The 19,984-nt window shown below is 41.9% G+C and overlaps 1 protein-coding gene and 1 long non-coding RNA gene across 12 annotated transcripts in view; one reads left to right on the top strand and one right to left on the bottom strand.

Moving 5' to 3' along the window:
* The window catches only part of RBMS3 (RNA binding motif single stranded interacting protein 3), a 708,023-nt gene that overhangs the window by 442,788 nt on the left and 245,251 nt on the right, over positions 1–19,984 (bottom strand). The window lies entirely within an intron of this gene.
* Positions 13–17,331, top strand: LOC121065935. The gene is made up of 3 exons (XR_005817406.1): positions 13–111; positions 4,806–4,953; positions 13,375–17,331. It is a non-coding gene; the product is annotated as an uncharacterized LOC121065935 (long non-coding RNA).

Below are 19,984 nucleotides of genomic sequence, written 5' to 3'. Positions count from 1 at the left end.
CCGGCCCGGCCCGGCTCGGCCCCGCCGCCCCCTTTCTTACCCCTCACAGCCCGCGGCCCGCCGGGGCTGAGAGCGCCGAGAGGCAGCGCTGGGACTGGAGGAGCCCGAGCGGTGTGTGTGGGGGGGGGGGGGTCGGAAAATGCCCGCCCCGCGATTTTTGTATGTATTGATCGGGGGGAGAACAGGCGGGGGGGGGGGGGAGGTCGCGGGGATGTGAGGCTGAGCGGGGTGCCACCCCCCCCCCCCCGGCCCGTCCCCTCCTCAACTCCTCCGTACAGCACTTCCCCGAGCGGCTGGGGGACGACCCGGGGCCAGACATATTAAATACATACTTTGTTAGACCGCTTATATAAGGCTGGGTTTATTTAAAGTTGGAACAAAATGGAGGAAGAGGGTAAAGAGGAAGCTCGCCCGGCGTGACTTAGGGTGCCTACGGCCGGACACGACAACACTGGAGTGCCACAAAAGTTACACACCGGTCCCATCGCCCCCCAAAATCAAGCGAGCGGGGCTCAGCTTCCAGGCCATAGCAGCAAATCCCACTCCAACCCACCCCACCTCAGCCAGGTGAGGGGCCAAGCGTCAAACCCGCACCTACACCCACCTGTAGGACCTCACACCTGCACACATCCCCATGGCATGGATCGGTGTCGGCACAGGGCCTCCAAACATCTACCCCCTGCAGGACTCGGAGGAAGAACATGTCGTGCAACACAACTAAATCACCAGTAACAAAGTGCGTGAATAACAAAATGTTTCCTCTTGTACACAAGTCCTAGCATTTCTCTTTTTTTTTGGAAAAAAAAAAAATCCTTTAACACGTCATCAGATTCCTGGGCCTTTCTACAGTGGCTTTGCCTATTTCTAAATTCACGGGGGAAAATATGGGGTGGCAGCTTCTTTTTGTTTTTATTTAAATCATTGATAGTATTGCAGTAGGATTGTCAGCTGCTGTATTATCAACCAAATTACTTAAAAAAAAAAAAAGAATTATAAAAAGAATTTCTTTAAAGGGACACTTCTCAAGGCTGGTAGAGCTAAAATTAAACTTGCCAGCTGTGTTTTGGTTTGTGGGCACGTGCTTGCACATGACAGGAACATGGGAATATCACGCTTTATGCTGGCAGTTTGCTGTTCGTGTAAGCAGGGGTATTTGTTCTGGATTCCTCTAACTGCCCCATCACCAGCTAGCTGGCGAGCAGAGGAAAGCAGCTGAAGGAAACGGGCAGCGCAGGAAGCAATACACCCATACAAAATACTGCCTGCAGGCATTCTGGGGTTTCACGACCAGGCAGCATTAATTATTGACACTTGGGTACCTGCCCACATGGTAGGAACAACAAGGTGCCACATGTACACAAGTGTGTGGCATCTGTTTCAGGAGAAAAACTTTTGGGGAACCCATTCTCTGTTCCCAAGCCACAGCATTAATGGTTGACCTTGCCCAACTTGAGGAGCACCCTGAAATACAACCATTGCCCCAGCTCCAAAACTCGCAGATAGAGATTCAGCAGAAAGGCCCAACTGGGCAAAACACTGAATGCTTTCTATCTGTCCTACAGCCTGGGCTGCTCAGGAGTGCTGGGCGCTGTGTAAGCTTGGAGTAGAGGTGGAGAAAGACAGAAACGGGAGGAGCAGCCTGCCGTTCCCCATTCCCATCCCTGTGCTCAGTTTCTATTGCTGCTTAGTTTTAAATACACCGCCTCACCTGGCAGTACGCGATACTCAAGTGATGCTCTTGCTTATGCCCTTTTTTCTTCCCACACCTCTCTGAAGGTGAAATAGGCTGTCGGAGGGTTTCTGTCTGCAGGAGCAAATAGCGACTGCTTGGCTGTGTGCTGTGCTTTCAGCCTGACAACGTTCAGGTTGTTCTTCCAGCTGCCAGAATTAAGTTGCTGTGTTTCTCCCCCCACCTTCGCACTTCTCCCTCAGGATATTAGCGTGGTTTTTCTTCCTAAGCGATTTGTTTGTAGAAGGAGATGTAACCAGATTTGGGGGAAGAAAGAACCTATGTGTACAGAGTGAAATAAAAAAGGAATACCAAGGAAGTAGAAAAACTTTCACTCTGACCAAGAACTCTCCTTGAACGTGCACAGTTTGCTGTTGCCAGTGTTTTGCAACCAGGAAGAACCATTCTGTCTGTTTCACATGACTACTCTGAGTATTTCACCTCATGACATAAAATTTAAACACGAGATTTCCACACACGCCCCATCGTGTGCACTGACCAGTGCCTCCAACAGCTTTCCCAACCGGGAAAATGTCGGGAGGCGCGGGAGAAGACGGGCTGTTCCCTGGCCAGGTAGGGCTGGCTTCAGATCCGCCATTCACCAGCTCTCACCCAGCTTGATGATGGTTTGAGTTTCCCTTTTCACCTGTAATCCTGCCAAGGTGCTGAGCAAGAGCAGAGACTGCTCAGCATCTGGCATGACTGAGCCTTCAGAGATGCAAGATAGAGTGGAGGCAGCAAAAGTAGGAATCCAATATAAAAGAGTGGGGGGCCAAGGGGAGAAGGCGGGAGGCAATATAGCAGAGCAGAAATGCAAACGAACAGCCACAGAAGCAGATTTAGATAGCACACAGCCTCTGAACAAATGCTAGCGCTGGAAAAATTTCCATTTGCAAAATACAGACATCAAAAAGATCATCTGTGACTTGGGAGCACACTGTTTAAATAGAATCCCCTTCATTTTCTGGCCTGTGCATTTGAATAACCGAATCCACTTGCAAACTGAAATACCAGTTTGCCTACTGAGTGTTAAGTATAAATGTTCCTCAAAAGAAAAGACAAGCTGTTCAGTCCCAGCGAGCACCAGCGAGCAAACTTCACAACTTTCCTTCCTGCTATTGGATGCTCGTTGTCAACCCCAACCCCGGAGCACTCGTGGGAATCCAGTGAGCAAGCCAGGACCCAGCGCACCTGAAAAGGAGTTGCTGTGCTGGTGTCACCCGACATGCGGGGAGTTTCGCAAGACAGGCGAGCAACAGGAATCTCTTGGACAGGAAATTTAGAAATCAAATGAAATAAATGGGAACAAATCAGCTGGAAACCAGACAGCCAAATTTATTCAAAGGCAGATGCCAAAGGATATTAACTCAGAAACAACCAGCACTGTGGATAAGCAATGTGGAGTTAACTGACAGGGAAAAAAAAAAAAAAAAAAAAAAAAGAGAGAATGCTTCTCCTGACAAACTGAGGTAAAGAAATTATGTATGTTTGGATGTATTTTTACATTTCATAAAATACAGATTTCTTCATTCACAAAAAGAGATTCAAAATAAAATCACGGGCACCTAGTAGAAGAATGTAATTCAGGGGCTCTTATTTGCTAAATACAGCTCTACATATGCTCTTTTTCCCTTTTTTAATAATTTTTTTTAGCTTTCTATGAAAACCTTCTCAATTCACATTGAGCTGAATCATGGAGCAATTCAAGCATTTTCTAGCTCCTTGCTCTTGAAAAGCAGCAATGTGTACTCTAGAAGAATTACCTTTTGACAAAATTAAGGCAAAATCGTCTAAATCAGGACTAGGGAAAAGTCTCTCATTCAGCAGCAGAAATACAGCAGCCATCATCTAAAGCAATATAATAGGTTAAGGAAAAATACCAACAATGATTATCTTGGGCTTACATTTTTGACACTGTCTCTCAGCTTTTATTCTCTCTATTTACTCATTAAAGCTAGTTTCAAAGGAGACCATAGTGATGCCTGACAGCTTGTTTACAATGGGTTACAAGAAGAATACTGATTTTATTTCTAGAGCTGTCAGCTCCTTCAGTCCAGATACTTTAAAACTACATTGATGAACACAGGATCTTGCTATTTATTAGTTAGTTTATCGGGCTGATTTGCCTAAGGATAGCTAAGTGAATTTCTATCAAGCGATATATTCCGGTGCAACCAGGATCAGTAAAGCATGCAACAGAAAAACAGAGAAACAGAAGACTTAGCATCGCAACAAGACAATTAGGGAATTAGGCATCTGGGATTGACAAATTCTCTCTGAGGTGGGGGATGCCACTGTTTTCTGACATGCCATGCCTCAGCCCTACCTGTGGCTCCAGAAAGCGGGACCCTGAGATTAATGTAGTGGAAGCGATTCTCTGTCCCGGTCTCATCCTGCCTCAATGTGGCGTTTGGCTGCAGATGGAGGACCCCCTGTTCAAATCTCCTCCCTCCCTCAGCAACCCAGGCCTTCTGTCAGTAGTATGGCACGAATGTTACATGCCATTTTTTTCAGTAAGGGGGAGGAAAGGAAGGGAAGACTCACAGGAGACCAACAACACCAAGGGTGGCTTTCCCCACACATGCATATCTCCTACCTCCGTGAAGTCAGCCAGGTTTGTCCTCCAGTCTTTGGCACAAACCATGGCGGCACCATGAGGTCTAGGATGAGGCAGAGCTGCAGACAGGTAAGATACTGGACAACAGCAAGGGCTTGCCATCTAACATTAGATTTCATTATTTTTCACCACATTATCTTCTACTTAATACTATAGTTCAGTATTTCCACTGATCGACTTCTAAAGGCCCAATCCTAAAGGACATCTTCAGACAGCGGCAGAGTGGAAAATTTCAAGAAAAAAGGTGAACAACAGTGAACATTCACTGATAGCAAATTGTATTTTCCATCTGATACAATCTCTTGCCTGCACAAGCAAATGAAACCAGCAGCCAGTTGTACAGACAACCCAAATTTATGTGCTAAAGTCCTCTTTCTGCAGATGTTAATGGACACAACCACAGTAAATAATGTTGCCTTTATCTTTTATCTACGGTCTACTTCTTATGCACCTGAGAAGCTTTGCAAGCGTTGATTCATTCTGTGATGTGAAAGAGAAAGAAGTGACACAACCGACCAGTGGCGAAGCCTGAGTCATCGCAATGAATGGTGCCCATCCTCATCACCCATCACCACACCGTGACGGCCGCAGCAAACACAACCAGCAGGTAAGGAACAGTGCTTTCTTCAGTCCTGGAGGGGATTCATGAGGGCAGAAGGTGGCCCAATGGCAGGGAAATGCAATGTGGAGACATGGGAGAGCAATATGGGATGCAAGGACTCGCTGCTGCACCCTCGAACAGGATCCACATCAATAATTCAAGGCTTTCAGAAAACACAGGGCTTTTGCACAGGTTAGGCCTTTCAAAGGTTGCATTTTCTATAGCAACTTTACATCACGAGGTAGTAAATATTGCACCTGTTCTTGAGTCTATAGTTAGGATAAAAAGGGCAAGCTTCTTGTGCCCCCAGACAGCAGCAGGACTAACCGAGGTCATTTTGCTAGTGCAGCACATTAACTTAATGCTACCAGCATTACAAGTGGCACAATATCAGCGAGAGAAATTCTCCACTTCCCACCTTCCTCCCTCCAAAGTCCTGCTTACTAGTCACCTTCCCCACTCCTCTGTTTACTTATAATCAGACTGTAATCAGGAAACGTGAGCTTTTTTTCTTGAGGAAGTTTATTTCTGAAGGTAATGGGGAGACGTAAATATGCCGCCTGTTTACTGAGGCTCATAAACACATAAGAACATAGGCAATTAATTGTCACTGAGAGAGTTCCAGTGAACATGGAAAATCCTAGCTTTTTAGGGCACGTTTAAGTAAATGTTCACCCATCATGTACTGAATTACTTAGTGAGATATTAATTTTGTGCTCCAACTGAGGGTAATCACAGAACAAACCAGCATTATTCAAGTTGTTCTCTGAAATTACAGCGACGGTAAGCTGAAGAACAAAGGCCAGCAGGAGTCGAGCCTCTCAACTTGAAAGGAATTATCTTTTCCTCTAATTGAAGCGAGGGCTGTTTTGTTTTGGTTTTTCTTTCCTTCCTCTCGCTAAACTTCCAGCAGCACTCCTTGGGAGAATGTCTCCTTGCAGTGGGCTGGTGCTGTTGGAGCCCAGGAGCAGCGCCTCATCTGCATGGGAAAATTTACTGAGATGACTGTACCAGCATCCTTGGCAGACGTAGTTATACCAGCAGGGCTCTTAATGCGGGCTTACGCCAGTAAGTGGCCCTATTTACGTAAGGCCAGAAAGCTGAGAGGTCTGGGTCCTGTTTGCTGGTGCTGCCCCCGCCCTAGGCTGTGACCTTGGACAAACAAACCACTTCTCCATCTCCCTCCTGCCTTGCTCAGTCTCGTGAGCATCAACTGGAAGCTCTCTGCAGCAAGAGCAATCTCCTGGATTTCACAGCAGCACAGGGGAACCTCGATTTTGGTAGGGCACCACAACAGCACATCATCAGAAATCTGTAATAATGTATGTAAACAGCTTGTTCTTACACCAGCCAGCCAGCTGGTGCTAGATGACTCTCACGGGCTGGGGCATTTTTTTTGCATGGGAAAAAGTTAACAATAGGCAAGAACAGAGGGTCATCTCAGGCGAAATTCCTTTGCTATCAAATATAATACTTTCGGCTTTCTCTATACTTATCCTCCCTAGCATGCCAAGACACATTTCTTCTTGTCTCTTTCATATCTGGCAGGCTTTTTTATCCACTAAATAACTCTTCATCTAATGCTGGCTGTAAATAAGGCCTGAAGGAGCCTTGGCTAATAATTTCCATTTCATTTGGTAATAGACCCCTTTCTAAAATGCAGTACAATTACAGCAATACACTTGCAATTTAGCCCAAAACTTCATTCAAGAGTGTTTGTAAAAATATTGTTTTTCAATTACCACTATTGCTAATTTTATGGTTGTGATGAAATCTCAAAATATGACCTTTTTAGTTCAAATTTTGATTTTTTTTTTTTTTTTTCACACAAGTCCTGCTTTGACCCATCTGCAATCGAAGTTTCTCCATTTGGTCACACTAAAAAAAGAAAAAAAAAAAAAAAGAAGTCTTAAAAAAAAGTCTGTAGCATTTTTTAAAAATATCTTATATAAAAATTCTTTTTTTTTTTTTTCCTATACATGTAGGAACGCATTGTTTCGGAATTATGCAGACAAAATACCAGTATTTAAATTGGTCTCTAGTGAAATGCGTTCCTTGGTTGTTTGTTTTTAATTGAAGTTCACAACTGGGAAAAGCAATTTGCACTTAGATTGTCCCAGTAAGCTGCTCTGTAATTCAGAGGACTGTTCAGTCCCAAGTATTTCATAAATAAAGAAAAAACGCAGGTTATGAGAAACCATAACCTTTGGACACAACAAAATGCTATTCTTCTCCTCCTCACCTAAACACAATTGGGTAGTGCAAGCACATGAAAACACTTACTAGAACCTCTAGTGCCTTCTTATCAACGTGTAAAGCTTCCTGGTGACACTACATGAAAAATTATAAGTGTCCACTAAATATGGAATCAAAAGATTGCGTGTGACAATTCCCAACAGAGGGGGAATTTCCGGCTCTCAAATTATCCCCTACCCAGATACAGAGAAAATGCACAGCAAATGGAGAAGTACAGTGCTGTGGGCTGGGTAAAAAGTTCTACGTGCAGATAAGCTGGAGACTTGAAGCAATTCTCTGTTTTTCAAATCAGTTCACTCTTCTGTAGGAATAATGGCATTTTTTGTAATAGACAGCTTCCATTTACCACAGAACCAATGCAACCTGCCGTGCAAAATCAAACTTTATGTCACGCCAGATTACTGTCCATCATAACCAAAGAAAATGTATTGAATGGAATATATTTGGTTTAGGAAATCTGTATTTTGTCAGCTGCAGTATAACTCATTGTCCATTAAACAGCACCAAGCCCGTTCTAAACAGAGCACACTCTATAAATGTTTAACCTCCCAATCCTATACTTGTCAACTTTCCAGAACAAAAGTGAGGGTGATACCTGACATCTAACAAAAACAGAGTTAGGGCTGCCACTTTCCTGTACCAGAAAAATTCTTTGGGTAAGAGATCATATATTTCCTGCAGACAGACAAATGCTAATTATAGCTCAAATCTTCCCTCTTTCTTTCCTCCACCATTTATTTCTTTGCCTTCCTCTTCTTCCCAGTGCATCTTTTCTTCAGTCTTGTTCATCAAATATCTTTTGCCTTCAAAAAAATCTCATCAAATCTCTGCATTCTCCTACAGTTTTCTGTTTTGAGAATAATTTGCCTGCCCTCTTTTATATATTCCAGCTGGAGTTTTTAATAAAGCATAGGGACTCAAGGCTACTGTATTTTTATTAGGAGATGGTGGAAACTTTATAATGATTTCTATTCACATTCAGCAAACGCTCTTCCCTATTGTTCTACCCTATTCACCTCTGCCAACATCCTATTCCCAAATCGCTTTTACTCTGTAATCCTTCATCCGTTTTGTCTCCTCTTCATTTCTGTCCCCACCTAACCCCTATCTTGCCAGCGCAAGCACTTTCCTTTTCTTAACCTTTTCTCCTTTTCTTTTTTGTTGCCCTGATTCCTCAGTCACAGATGTTGTAGGTTCCACTGATATTTTCCTACTTATGTATCAGTTCTTTGAATATAGAAGCAAGATGTTCTTGTGGGGGGAGAAATCACTGAGCTATTCTTTTTAACTTGGAAATCCATCCTGCCAGGTTGGAGGAGAAAGCACTGTATGCCACAAACATTTAAATTCATGTCAGCCAAGGTGCCCCAGCAGGGCTGGGGACAGAGTTAGGGAGTTTAAAACATAGGAGATAACATGTGAGGATATTAAGTTCGTTAAGAGGGGAAGAATTGGGTCTGATAAACTGAAGATCCAATCAATCCCACCTCTTACTGACTTACTTTCAACAAAGGGATTAACAGAAATTTCTGCTGGGTATAAATATACACATCTTCCCTTATCCGAACAAGTACAAGTTGCCCACCCCTGACAACAACACTCTTGTCTCTTCAGGATCCCATGGCAGCAAAATATATCAGCTTAAAAACATAAAACCAGTCATTGCCAAAGATTTCTCACCTCACATACAGCGGGGTAAGAATGACGAGGGGAAAACACTATGAGCATGTGGGAGTGAAATATTAATCTTCTGGTATAGTTTTCCAGCTGAAATACTGACACGAATTCTGCTTGCAGGTAATTTGTGGTTGGGCCATTTGATACATTCCCGCAAAGCAAAGGTAGACATTTTTGTACTGTGAAGATGTTGTAGGCCAAAAAAAAAAAAAAAAAACATATAATTTTGGAGTTTTAGCAATAGATATATCTTTGTGCTAGTCGTCTTACTTGAATGTTTTACCAGAAGGGCCGGTAGCATTCTGTCACTATGGTTATTTGACATTTCCCATTTGAGTTAACTACTGGTTTGTCAGATATCTACCATTTCTGTTGAGTATTTCCATCTTGTAGATCACTTTCTCACTTCAAATTCATATTGAGAAATTTCAGTCAAACCATTTGTCTTTTTCTTGTTTCTCATGAAAGATACCTGCTGAGGTGCCAGGGGGTTACCCATCGCTTACTGAGATGAGGAGATGTGAAGGAGGGAGCCCAAAAGGAGACTGAAGAGTAAAAGTAAAGAGGAGAGTGAAAAGGGGGACATGTCTAGGTTATAGGGGAGGACTAGGACAATAAATCAAGGCACTGATGTTGTAAAAGGAGCCCAGGGTGGGTGCATGTCAGTCTAGAGCAGAGAAGGGTCAAACGGGGAGGTGGAAATAGCTGTGCAAAATGGGAGGTGAGGTTAAAAATGGAGTAAATCTAAGAATGAAAAAGCAGCAGTGATGGCCACCAGGTAGCTGAGAAGAGCCAAATGGATTTGGGGAGCAAGACAGGACAAGAGAGAAGCCAAAATGGGTGAGAATGGAAGCGGCAGAGAGATGTACAAGGAAAGGAAAAGACAGCCCTTCCCATCCACATCCTGGCCCCAATGACATTGACCACTCCTCTGTTGTCAGCAACAATCACTTACGTCCAGCTGCCAAGCATCCCAGCCCTTTCTAGCAGGCCTTCCCAGAGACAATTAAAACCTACTGCTGCTAGGCTCTCCATGTCTATGTGATAAATAGAAAGATTTCAACCTTGCTGACAATCCATTTGTCAATGTGCCATGGGATGGCATTTGCAGGTTCCTTTTTAAAAAGCTAAACCTTTTTCCACACAGAAATTAAATTAAAAGAACATGGGGGAAAATTCCGTGTGATCCCGTATTTAAGGTTAATGAGTAATGGGATAATTATAATGAATAATAAAAAGATAATGAGTGTTCATAGAGAAGCCCATTACAACTGTGTAGACAACCATTACTCTGTAATTTTATACCTTTTGAACACTTGACTTTGCAACCTTAATGCTTTTTTAACATTGTTTTTGCCTGTGTAATGATATATAACAATCTCCAGACACCATCTGCAGTCTTCATATTTCCTTGATCTCTTTCAAACAACTTTTAGTACTGTGTACGAGAAGAGGCAAGTGATTACTTCACTGAGTAACATCCAAGAGATAGAGAGGAATACATTTGGTTGTTTTCCCTCTTTACATTCATAGCTCCTGTCTCAACAGCTAGGACCATGCCACAAGCTCTTGGGCTTTGTCTGCTTTAAAGCCTCTGCATTCATGACAATTTTGTCAAAATTTCTTGATTCTGCAGTTTGCTTCTCCCATTGGTCTAACAGCCAAACCCAAGATAATAAGGCTTCAAGACACAATTAAATATTTAATGTTTCAGTTAGGGTTGTGGCCGAGAGCATGGCATCAACCATTTTCTTGATACCTTTTCATCTGACACTGTGCCGATTGTTTTAGCTGTACGTGCTCTCCTTCACTGCTGGACCCCTGCTTAGACATGGTACCAGGCACATTTTTTTAATTGGAAAGAGGCATTGTGCACTTACAGGCTATCATCATATGTCAAGTTTACTGCTAGGAAAAGCCAATATTAATAAGGGTTGCTTTTGCATTTCTTCAGGTATTACAGATTTTAGCTGCAAATGTCAGCTCTTAGCAAGTTCTTAGATGCTCTTCCCGAAGTATTGTAGTATCACTAAATGCCCTGTAAGACTGTCCCAATTCCTTGTCACTCTAACAACTCTGGGTCACCTTAAAGCCACTCCAAGTCCTTCAACATCTGCATCATTCACACTGGAATCCTAATGTGTACTGTGCAGCAACTGTCAGTACGCTACGTGCATGCTTATATGCAGGTGGCTCTCTTGGCAGCTCAGATTTCTATTTGCAATAAAAGAAAAAACTGTTTGCAATAAAGAGCAAACACTTTGGGGGACCAGCTCAGTGACTCGACTACCTGTGTGACACGTTCTCATTTCCACCCGCATGACCCTGAAGCAGTCATTGCAGTCTGAGTGGAAAAGGGGAGTTAACACTAAATAATATTAGATAAGAGCCAATCTCTACTCAGCACTCTTCAAACAGCGAGAGAAACATGCCTTACGTGTAAAGTGAGAGATCAAGTAGGAGGAAACAGTAGTGAAGAACGACAGGGCAAATGAAAGACCCTCTCTGCATGCCTCTCTGAATTGGTCTTTTCTATTATTAAGTTCCTGGCTGTAAGAGAAAGGTGACAGAGATCCCATGCTCTCACTGGCACAGCAAGTCGTTCACTTGCTCTTCAGCGTTACAAATAAAGAGCAGTATATGAACCTGCAGTATTTACACCTGCAATTTTATGCAGTAATTTGGTTGCCTCCCTGCACGAAATAAACACAGCAGCACCAAATTCGGGGGCTAGCCTTGTAACAGCACTAAACAGCAAGGGGAAAAAAAATCAGGCTGCACATGGATACTTAGTCGTATAGCTCCTGTAAAGGTGAATGGAAACAAGGAGTCTAAATCCCAATATGTTCTTTGAAAAGGACTATTTCAGAGCTGAAATGATGGACAGCTTTATGCGTATGAAGACTGGTGCGCACATAACCCAGGATCCACGTAGGACAGTAGATGACAGCGTGCCACTGTGCACTTGGGTCCCACAGGATTGTCTGGAAGCAGTTTGACCCGGTTCAGCAGAACTGTCTCTTAAACATCGCAGCCATTTCCTGAACCAGCTATTAAAAACCGCTTCCAGCAGTGGACTTTGCAAGCTGCAGGCCCTGCCACTCGCTCACACTCCCCCGGGAGCCCAGCGCCTGTGGCTCCTCCGCTCCGTGCATGGCTCCAGCATGCCTTCAGCGCAGCTCAGTCCCCAGCCCTGGCCTCCTCCCTGGAGCTGGCGGTTGTTGCATGTCTGCCAGCGTGAATACCAGTGCCTTTTGGCCGGGGAAGAGGTGGCATACCAAGCCCGGGATTTCTGGAATATGATACTAGGGTTTCTCTTCATTAGCCTGGTGGAGCTTCTAAATTTCCAACTTAGTCGCTTTACGTAACACAACCAAGTAGACATTAAAAGAAGAGTTGCAAAGTAAACAGCTAAAATTTCTGGAGTACCAGAATTGAGGCTGCTTTTTCCATCTTAGCTACCCCCTCGAGCCTATTCATTAGGGTAAAATCTGCAGAATTACACGTAATGCCAATGTCAGGGCCCCTCGCCTTTGTCTCAGTGTTGGATGGGCATCTCTAACTGAATGACTAAATATTTCATATTTTATTTTCTCTTCTTTAATACCTTACTGTATTTACTGTATGGTGTTCAAACTCTGCTCTGAAGACAGAATTATTAATGTTTTCACAGACTTTCAAGCAGGTGTTTTTCACTACAGTGACAGCGTGCTTTATAACACATGTAAATTTATCCTCCTAACACCCAGCACGATACAGAACTATGTTCATTTCTAGGTAACAGGTAGGCAACCGAGGCACATAGAAAATTAATTTAAAAAGCAGCACAAGTATTTAGTACACATTTTGAGACAGGGCCTCAATTTTCAGAACACTGTGCATCCCGTAGCACAGCCCTCTCAAAGCCCAGAAGCCATACCGTACACTCACTGTTCCCAACTCAGATGTAAACCAGGGGCTTCAAGCAAACCATCTCCGCCGTGGCTCCTCCACAGCATTAAAACCTGCATCTCCTTCTCATAAAGGTCTCAGTCATGGAGCCTACAGGACGTTCCTGACCCCACTTGGGGTCAGCTCCCTGCGGAGCCGTGGCCACTGGGTGCTGCTCCGAGCCTCCAACCCGCACGTTCATCTCAATCTTCTCGCTCAGTAAACTTAATCCTACTGTTACAGCAACTGAAAAGAAGAATTTACAGTGGAAAAGGATGGAAAACCTTAACAATAAGCAGTTCAATCAATCCCTTTCTATATATAAAATTAATGATAGAGAATTGTAAAATTATCAGAGAATGAAGCAATAATTTTATGAAATAGAGAGCTAAAATACACTCCAAAGGATTAACATCCACAGTAGATTATCCCCTCCATACGAAATTTGTAATGGATTTCTCTGAATGGGATATTTCTTTATAGCAAAAGCATAAGATGCTCTTTTTAAGATCTCTACTATCTGACTTTAGAAATGCCTTTTGTTTTCTTTGCTCTTTGTTTCAGCCATGTAGAAGTAGTGATTTTCACTGATGACACATGCATGATCTCTCGATGAGAGGTTTTAATGTGATGGGGGAGGAGCACACAGGCCACACGTGATCTTGTTTGGAAAAAGCAGAGTTTTCCGCTTGAAGATTTCTGGTCACTAATGGAGTACAGTGGGACTCGAGTAAGCAAAAATAGCATTGTGGTTAAGATACTGGCCTAAACTTGGAAGATATCTTCTGGTTCCTGGCTCTGCTGCAGACATCCTGTGTGTCCTTGGATAAACGCCTCTTGTGAGGCTAATTTCATTTATGTGCTCACGTACGTAGTAATGAGCCTCATAAACAGCCTATAAATATAATCACTTGAAATTATTTTTAAGGTACAATCTCTTGTATTCTGCGAGGGATTTCATGTTCTCTTGGGAGATGGAAGAGTGTATGCCAGGCTAAAGGCATGAGATGGATTTGGATCTATCTCAATTTCAGTGGCATGTGTGCACATTTAAATTTGGCATGTGCAGACCATTATGATAAAAAAAGAGCCTGCATTATTTGCACTATTTCTTATTTTCTTTCTCAGTCTGGGATTCTTCAGACTGTAGGAAGCAAGGAGAAACACATATAGATGATGATATCTTTGAAATATGCACTGGCTCTGTGTCTTTTTTGTTCAAAATTCAGGCTTGGGAACACTATAAAAATCTGTGTGCATGCACAACAGTTGCAATTATTCATACAGACCCTACTGTAAACCACAGGCTCATATGTACACCTGGACATCTCGACACACAAAATGTATGCAGCTATGCAGTTCACAAGTCAACTTCTACAGGAAGGGTGGTCTTAGAGCAAATGCGGGTCTGCCAAGTTTGCTAATTAGGGTTGTGCCTCACCACTTGTGGTGCAAGCGAGTGCTGTGCTGCTTTGCTGGTGCTCTGGCAGCCTCTGCTACAGACATCCAGCAATCCCGGGTAAACAACCACTGCTCGCAGCAGGTCTGCATCATGCAGCCAGCAAGTGCAACATGCCATGGACCCTGGGTCCAGCTAGCAAACACAAACTGTGGCACAGTTAGACCACCGTAATACTCCCAGTTTTGTTTCTCAATCCCTCTTCAGCCTCTTCCTTTTCAAAAAGAATGATCTCCTCCAACATATATCTTCAGACAATTGTTGACCTTCCATTGCTTAGACAAAGCAAAAACATTTTGTAAGTAAGTCTATACGTATTGTCTGCATCTACCACCTATGTCTAACACAGATTTTGTAAAAACACATCTATCAGTTTTCCAAGGTAGACATGCCTTATTTCATTACAGAAAGATCTTGTGTGTGTGTGTGTATTTTAACTTAATACACCCAGTTAAAAAGCCATGCACATGTAGCTATTTCTGTATGGATTGTTTACAAGCAAAACAGTGTCTGTGTTTGAAAACCCACCCATCAAGAATATGTTTACCATAAAGCAAAGAGTTCCATAGTATGAAAGTGCAGCCGAAGGTACTCTTGATGATTAGTGAGGAACCAGCATTCATTATTCATTTGTAAAGTAATGATTGTTTCCCTTAAATCTCCATAGCATTCCCTGCATCACGTTACTGCTTTCAAATAACTAGAAATGCCAATACCTTAATGAATCAGAGTACTACTACATCATCAAAGGTTGTTAGAAGACACAAAAATTATCAATTTCTAACATAAAAGGCAGCAGGCAAGAAGACAAAATTAAGCACATAAGCAAAAAGTACCTGCTATCTCCAAATTAAAAGCATCTGTTTAGATGCTAGAAAACCTGTGACTGCAGTTTCTACAAGAACCAATATTTCAAATGTGATCACTTACACTACTAGTTTTTTCCTGGATGGCAGCCCTAGTAGTTACTCAAGTGTATTCCAGTTCACGTAAGGGCGAAGGTATGCTTCTGGAATTACCCCTGCTGTCCAGTCTCTCAGAGAATTAAAGACCTTGGCAATTAGGAACACAGCCTTACCAAGCAGCACCCTTGTGTAAGGGAAAGGAGAGAAGACATGAAATGAAGAGGCAGTGCCCTCTTCCCTTGCCTCTCAGGAACGGTCTGAGCTATTAGGTTAATGCCTCGGCACTGGGATGCGTCAGTAACAATAAGGCTTGTAGCAAAGCAAGAATCTTGACACTCCCAAAAACTTGTTAATTTTGGCAAGCAAGTTATGTCTGGGGAGCTGAAGTGAAGAAAATAAGGATGTAATAATGTTGCAATGCAATATTATAACATTATGAATAACATTCATAATGCCGTCGGATACATTCCAAAAGAAGACTTCTGATATAGAAAAAAAAAAAAAAAAGGCTCATATTTTATTAAAGCTGAGGATACAGTGACAGCTCAACAGTAAACTATATGTAACAATTACTCAATAACAGGTTTTACAGCAAGCTTGGGTAGTTTCTTGCTTGTATCCTTTTGGCATTCACTTTTTTTTTTTTTTTTTTTTTAAGTGTAATGACAAGGGCATTGCTCATGTTCACTGAAATACCTCCAACTACATTCAAGCTGTGATCAGTATCACATTTACCACTGTCTCACAGTGCCCCTATATTAGTATTTTCTATTTCTTAGGGAAATACATTTCACATACACACACAGAGTAAATCCAAAACGAGCCTTAAATAATCTTGTTCAGGGCAACAGAGAATAATGACTGTGTCTTCAATGAGGGGCATAATTACAACAAGCTGTCAAAGGAAACTTTAAGAAGGTTTGGGGGCAGGGGGAATTAAAAGCTATTTACCTCTATCAAAGCAGAGTGAATAAGGGTAATGAGTAATAACCCTGAGAAAATGACAACAAAGGGGAACATTCTCAGCACCATGAGTGGGAAATTAATCAAGTCCCTCTTTTGTTAACAGGTGTTGCACAATAAATTCCCTCTGTTCCGCCCTGAAAAAGCATCCTTAATATTAGAAAGGAAAAGTTCAGAGAAGTAAACAAGAAAAATGCTACCTTGTACTTACAACGCATCATTTGCAAATGTCTCAAAGCACCTTTCAGTTCAGCACAGTAAAATAAATACTGAAGTTCAGTATCTTACAGCATTTTAATTTAAAATAATGGAGGGAACACGGTGCCCTAAATTAACAAGTAGGCAATGGATCCATGCCTACAAGATCAATTTGGACAATACCAAATGATTTTCAGGAAGCCTCCTGTTACAGCTAACAAAGTACTGGTGTGCCTTCTGGAGATGCAGAAACTTGTACATCTTGATTACATCTGCACCACCTCAGTCCTCTAAGTCAGGGAATGCTTAGTTCAAGTCAGAGGAGCACAATGCAGTTGTGTAAACAGAAGATTGAAAATCAGGAAATCCTTAGTTCTAAAATGGGATCCAACTGTGCCCTTTTTCCTGTCCACAAAAAAGTTAATGAAGCAACCTAAGCTGCCCGCCCTCTCCTCCCTCTCAAAAAGACGTGGTAGTACAGAACTACCAATCTCGGTGACCTGCTGGATGGTTTAAATAAACTAACGTGGATAGATTAAATAAGTTCTCATCTTTAAAATATTTTGAGGAAAAAAATGTTCTATAAGCATTAAATATTACTGAAACAGAGAGCAGAAGATCTTTTCAAGGGGGAATTACTACATTTCCTTTCTTTACTTATCAATTACTCATTAATGCAGCAAAACAAAGAAAGATATGATTTGACAGTTCTCGAAGAATGGTTTTCACTGTTGCATATGCTCTTGATTTGACACTACAAATAAAAATGTTATTCTGTGTATCCCTGATCATGCTCCCAAACCATTACTGAGGCCTAGAATATTAAGATTTTCTGTGCAAGCTATCTTCTCTAATATCCAGTCCAGCTTAGTCATATATTTAATAGGCATGCACAAAGCGTGTTACTGTTACTCCTTGTAAAATTAAGAAAAAGAGGGGGAAGGAAGGAAGGAAGGGAGGAAGGGAGGGAGGGAAAGAAAGAAAGAAAGAAAGAAAGAAAGAAAGAAAAGAAAAAAGAAAAGAAAAGAAAAGAAAAGAAAAGAAAAGAAAAGAAAAGAAAAGAAAAGAAAAGAAAAGAAAAGAGAAGAGAAGAGAAGAGAAGAGAAGAGAAGAGAAGAGAAGAGAAGAGAAGAGAAAAGAAAAGAAAAGAAAAGAAAAGAAAAGAAAAGAAAAGAAAAGAAAAAGAAAAGAAAAGAAAAGAAAAAGAAAAGAAAAAGAAAGAAAGAAAGAAAGAAAGAAAGAAAGAAAGAAAGAAAGAAAGAAAGAAAGGAAGAAAAGAGACAACAATGAAAAAAAACTTTTCCTTCAATCGCTTTTTCTATTTAGGCAACTGCTGTAGTTGCAGCAAGGGACGTAGGTAGCTGTGAATGACAGTTGCTAGTATAAATGAGACTGGATAGGAAGTGGTGTTCAGAAAAGACCCTCTAGGAGGAAATGAGCCGTGTAGAGAAAACATGAGAACCCTTTTGCAGAATACAAGGCACAAAATTGCTTTTGAATTTTGTTCTTCTTTTAGAAGCTATTTGAAAATAAATGATGTTTTTCTAGTAACCATAAATAATTTTTAAAAGCAGAATATTCCCATATAAGCAATCTTAGTATCTGAGTCCGGAGTGAAAAAGCGGGTCCCAAAAAGTGCAAAGTCCAAGGCTGGCACCTTCCTCCCCCTTCTGCTCTAAAAAGTCTACCCCAAGAAGCTTTCAGATTTTATTTTTTTTTTAATTTTATGCACTTTTCCTTCATGCTGAAGAAATATAATTAAAATAACAGTACATAAATGTTGGAGTCATGGGCCTCAGATAAGTCAGCGAATCTATGCCAAGTTATTCTTGCTGCATATTTAGCCCTCAAATGAGATTTCACATGAACACATACAAGTCTTATATTGCTTGTTAACTTGCTCTGTAGAATAAGACAGTAAAATTGATCCAGCCTCGCTAAATTCTGAAGAACAAATGCATGTCTTGAAACACATAAGAAGAAACCTTCTTTACTCAAACTCCACTCTTAGAATGCACACAAACTTTTGGACTGTCGTTGGCCATGCTGAGCAGGCAGGCCTGTGATTTCTAATCACATCAACCTCAGAGTGATTGTGAAACCAACAGCTGTGTCTGAGCAATTGGAAAAATAGATACAGAACAAAGGGAAGACCCATCTCAACAGGGCTTCTCCCTCAAGTGCATAAACTCAGCTTCAGTGGAAAGCATAAATATTTCATTCACTATTTTGTACTGTATTTCTCCTGTGATTTATGCTCCAACCATTTTCTTTTAAAGGTGCATTAATGTCTTCTTCTAACAGCATCCCTTCTAAACTTTTCCCCTTGCTTAATGGGCCTGAAGGGATTAAACTCTTAACAGAAAAATGCATCTGTTGTACATAAGATCTCAGTATTAGACTATCATAATACCAACTCATTTATTTTCATTTTGTGGAAGTATACCTTCCCTTGAGAATGATGCTACAGGGTATATTTCCTTCCTGATGCTTCCTTTCATGTATTATATGAAATTAAGGAGAAACACTTGTATTCAGACATCAGAAGCCCAAGGCCCACTTTTCGCCTTGCATTTTGAGGCCACGCTATACCAGAAAGACAGCTAGGCTGACTAGCAAAGAGCTGCAGAAATCCTGCCTGTCTCGAAGAAGAAGCGATGCACATTCCCCATGCTCGTCACGGTTCTGGACACCGACCAGGCAGAGCTGACTTCAATTTGCTTTGGGTTTAGGTGACTTCCTTGCACATAAGTCAGAGAAAGCAGAGCCTAACATTTCAGCGAGGTCAGCTGTGATCTCACTGCTGGAACACATACCACAACAGTCAACATCAGCACAAACAATAGCACCATTCATCTTGCATTGTTGGGCAAGTCTTCATCTACATGCAGTTACAGCTGCGCTATTCCTTTGGTCTTGGAATAAATAGGATTCCCTACAAGGAGTGCTCTTAGTCTTCATCATTAACAAATTCAAGACCAGGTAATCAAAACAGCCTTTAAATCTAGAAATATGAGGATATATAGTTATCAAATCTGGTAACTGGGTTGCTTTGGTAACTTACCAGCATTTTGACAGTTCACCTGGATGGAAAGGTGCCGCCTCATCTGTAAAGTAACTTCACTTTAAGCCTGCTAAGAGGAGCTGTGTACATTTGGTACTAGAATCATAAGTGTCTTCCATTTCTCAAACAGATACATGATGGTTCAGTTAGATTTTCCAAAAGCATTTGGACACCCACTCCAGGGTGCACCTCTCTAGATTTTGAGCAACTGCATGTCTTCAGTCACTGGTGTCTAATTTGGCTGGCTTAACCCCCTTTAACACACTCACATGCAAAAGCCTACCTGACCTTGCAACACATTCCTAACAAATATAGTAACAGGAAAAAAATATTGCACAATCATTTGGAGACCAATGAAAAAAGTTCTCACAATGTTTTCTTTGAAAGAGCACAGGCACAGCACAAAGCACTTCCTAGAAACCCACAGAGGTAAACTCTGATGGAGCAACAGCTGCTGCAGGCAAGAGGAGTAGAGTAGCAACCTTAAAGTTGGGTGTCTTCCTGGAGAGAAGTTAAAACAGCCAGACTTTCTCTCATTGCTGCAATAAGCAGGAAAGAAAATAGTATGTCAGAGAGAATTACAGG

This window comes from Cygnus olor, chromosome 2, assembly GCF_009769625.2.
Source record: "Cygnus olor isolate bCygOlo1 chromosome 2, bCygOlo1.pri.v2, whole genome shotgun sequence".
Classification (NCBI taxonomy): Eukaryota; Metazoa; Chordata; class Aves; order Anseriformes; family Anatidae; genus Cygnus; species Cygnus olor.
Note: the sequence above shows the minus strand (reverse complement) of the source record. Positions and strands in the feature narration are given on the sequence as shown.